This window comes from Octopus bimaculoides, chromosome 5 (assembly GCF_046866305.1).
Source record: "Octopus bimaculoides isolate indiv1 chromosome 5, ASM4686630v1, whole genome shotgun sequence".
In the NCBI taxonomy this organism is placed as follows: Eukaryota; Metazoa; Mollusca; class Cephalopoda; order Octopoda; family Octopodidae; genus Octopus; species Octopus bimaculoides.
The window spans coordinates 47686828-47691290 of record NC_142932.1 but is presented as its reverse complement, the minus strand read 5'-3'; positions in this window follow the sequence as shown (position 1 = coordinate 47691290).

Here is a 4463-nt window from a genome sequence, read left to right as displayed (position 1 = left end):
TTCATTTGACTAAAAATTCTTCAAGGCAGTGCCCCAGGATGGCTACAGTCTAATGACTGAAACAAGTAAAAGATATAATTACACACACATGTACATGCACATGCACACACACACACACTGAAGACCAACCTCAGAATGTTGAACCTCAAGGAGGGGTTGACAAAGGTGTGGCATGATTGATAATACACTGTGCTCAAGAAGACCTGGTCATAATTATCTCAGCAAAAATTAAAATTAGGTCCTAAAAGCATATCATTTATGTCTATTTCCCCAAACCCAATTTATCCTTGTCAAGCCTTCTTCTCCAACAACTCATTTACCTCACACACATCCTTTCTTTTTTTAAATACAGTGCTATTTACCCAATTGCTGTAATTATATGAGATAAAATCGAAATCAAAATCGAAATTGAACCAAATTCAATGACTGACACCCATGCCAACCTTCCTTCCTTGAGCACTAAACTCAGCTTGCGAAGACCTGTTGGGGCAAGTGAGATCGAAACTGAACCAAATTCGATGACTGGCACCTGTGCCAGTGGAGCGCTAACAACACCAACCGAGCGGGATCACTGCCAGAGCAGCAGTTTCGCTTCCGTGCCAGTGGCACATAAAAAGCACCATTTGAGCGTGATCGTTTCCAGTTTCACCTTACTGGCACTTGTGCCGGTGGCATGTGAACAAAACATTGGATTGACTCCTGTGTAGGTGGCATGTAAAAAACACCATTTGAGCGTGACCATTGCCAGTACTGCTGGATTGGCCCTCATGCCGGTGGCACATAAAAAGCACCCACTACACTCTCGGAGTGGTTGGCGTTAGGAAGGGCATCCAGCTGTAGAAACTCTGCCAGATCAGATTGGAGTCTGGTTCGCCAGTCCCCAGTCAAATCGTCCAACCCATGCTAGCATGGAAAGCGGACGTTAAATGATGATGATGATGATGAAAACTGCATATATTCCATACCACTCCCCTTTTGTAATACCATTTATCCCTCCCCTTGGAATCACTGCCTGTATCACCTATCCCACATTCTTACCTCTTTATTTTCCACCAAGTGCCTTATGCCTTATACCTTTGAACAACCTCTTATACCTGCCTTCAATGATTCCCTCCCCACCCATTCTGCTCATCACTTATGAATTCCACCCCTATGGTCCTCTGTCCCTGTCTATCCCTCTCTCCTGTCCCACACTTCACAGATCCCTATTTCTGATCTATCAATAGTTTTGTACTGTTACTCTCCACTGCCTATTTTCTTTTGTATTGTCACTTATCAACTCCTCCTCCATCTCCCACTCCTATTTCCTCCACCTTCCACCCCCGAACTGATACTCACCATTGCCCACACCTCCAGTCTTGTTCACCATTCATTGCAGTCACCTATAACCATCTGTCTCTCTCCTGTCATGCTCTCACAAACTTACCTATCTTCCCATTCTTTCCAAAAATTTCTGTGCTGGTGCCAGCATTGCATAAAGAGCCCCTATTCCGGCACCACATGAGAAGCAGCCATACCAGCACCATGTTAAAATCACTTGTGCTGGCACCACATGAAACAGCACTTGTGCTGGCACCACATGAATCAGCACTTGTGCTGGCACCACATGAAACAGCACTTGTGCTGGCACCACATGAATCAGCACTTGTGCTGGCACCACATGAAACAGCACCTGTGCTGGCACCACAGAGATAGTACTCCAGTGCTAAGACCACCAGATCACATGATTTTGATCTTGTTTGGTCTTGTTAATAGTAGTATAAGTGGCACCAGTTTCATTGCAGGAATTACTCAAAGAGTTTTCAGTTGTGCATATGACCACTTTAGGGATTCCACTCAAGATTTTTAATATGGTTATTATTCTCTAGCCTTTGCTCCACAAGAAAGTGTTGCCATTTAGCATCACTATTTAGCATCACTAAAGGCTGCAGAGATTTATCTCCTCACTAGATGCTGGTATCATGATTAACCTGTTGGCTTGTTAAAAATATATATATATTAGCAACAGAAGTAGTATTGATACTGAGAGATAATATTTACCCCCACTTAAACATTAGAACAAACTATACAGTGGTAGGATGCCATGAGAATATTCAAATGGATACTCATAAAGATGCTATTATTATTATCAGTGGCAAATCTATGTATATATTATTATATAATATATATATTATTATTATATAATATATATTATTATAATTATATATATATATATATATATATATATATATATACATAGGGAGAATTCACGAAAAAACAACAGACAAAGACAGGTGGTGTAAGCAATAAATGGATGTATTAGTATAACACTCCTACATAAATATATATATAAAAATTAAAACATAGGGTAAAAATCAGATATTAATTAATATCGATTTATTACCAGGAAGCTAGCACATTGAAAGAATCCGAGAGATTCAGAAAAAATATCTGAGATCTTAGGGGATTAAGGTATATTTTTATATATATAAAGTTGACCAGTAAAGTGGACATTTAATGTGCTAGAAATAGACCACATGTTGTGTCTACTAAGACCTAGTAGTTTTCAAAAGAAATTCAGCGAAATACCAAACCGTAAGCGAGCAAGACATTGAAAATTACATACATAAAATTAAAAAGTTATTTGCAGACCAAGGTTTCGGAGTTAAAAATCTCTTAGGAGTGGCTGTGTGGTAAGTAGCTTGGTTATAAACCACATGGTTCCGGGTTCAGTCCCACTGCGTGGCACCTTGGGCAAGTGTCTTCTACTATAGCCTTTGGCTGACCAAAGCCTTGTGAGTGGATTTGGTAGACAGAAACTGAAAGAAGCCCGTCATATATATGTTTATATATGTATGTGTATATGTTTGTGTGTCTGTGTTTGTCCCCCCAACATTGCTTGACAACCAATGCTGGTGTGTTTGTGTCCCCGTAACTTAGCGGTTCAGCAAAAGAAACCGATAGAATAAGTACTAAGCTTACAAAGAATAAGTCCTGGCGTCGATTTGCTTGACTAAAAGCGGCACTTCAGCATGGCCACAGTCAAATAACTGAAACAAGTAAAAGAGTAAAAAGAGAGATATATATATTTGTACAGCCAGCTTGAGAGTAGGCACAGGAATGTTGGTTGACCATGGCTCAGATATAAGGACAAGCTGAAGAGTACCCTTTGAGTGAACAGCCTTAGTACGAACAAAATGGAGATCGTTGTATCAAAATGGTATTAAAAACGTTGTTGCAACCAGCATTAACAGGCTTTGGGGTGCAAGGCAAAGGAGAAAAGGGACCACAAATATACCACCTACAGTGACCTGTAATCCTCAAACTTGCAACATCTGTGGCCTTTTTTGCAAATCGTTGGTGGGACTTAAAATGTAGCATTCAAAATAAGCATTATGACTGACAAAGAATGAGTACGTTGTCGGAGCTTCATATATCAAAACCAATGAGAGAGTCCATCATATATACATATACATATACATATATATATAAACAAATATATATATATATATATATATATATATATATATATATATATATATGTCCCCCCAACATTGCTTGACAACCGATGCTGGTGTGTTTACGTCCCTGTAACTTAGCGGTTCAGCAAAAGAAACCGATCGAATAAGTACTAGGCTTACGACGAATAAGTCCTGGGGTCGATGTTGGGCGTTAGGAAAGGCATCCAGCTGTAGAAACTCTGCCAGATCAGATTGGAGCCTGATGCAGCCTGATGGCTTGCCAGTCCTCAGTCAAATCGTCCAACCCATGCTAGCATGGAAAGCGGATGTTAAACGATGATGATGATGATGATGATGATGATGATGATGATGATATATATATATATATATATATATATATATATACATACATATATATTATTATTATTATTATTATTATTATTATTATTATTATTATTATTATTATTATTATTATTATTATTATTGTTATTATTATTATTATTATTACATAATATATATATTATTGCCAGCGGAAAATCTATATGTATATTCATGCTCGTGGGTCACAAGTTGATTAGGAAGCTATGACTATTCATGTAGAATAGTGTATTCAAAGATAGTGAAGAGTGGGTAAAACCTAGTTATCCATAATTGTTAATCTTATAAAATAAAGTCTGTTTTACCTGTCACTCGTCTGGCAGGTAGGCAGACAGGTACAGAAATGCCTCATAGAGACTTCTCATCATATGTGGTATTCCACCAAGTTACTTAACCATTGGCCCCCAAGGATCATTGTGGATGAGGATGAAGGATGAGAAAAAGGTGTAGAAAGGAAAAGAATTTACTTATATATATGTTGCATTCTGACTAACTTCCTGCTATATCATAGTGCTACTCTTGAAAAGGAGCCCAAATTTTATTAAGAAATGCTCACATGTATTTTTAGGACAATCTCAAAGCTTAAAAATAACTGTGATTCATTTCTACAACATATCTTCTAGTTTCTATTTATAGGATGAATAT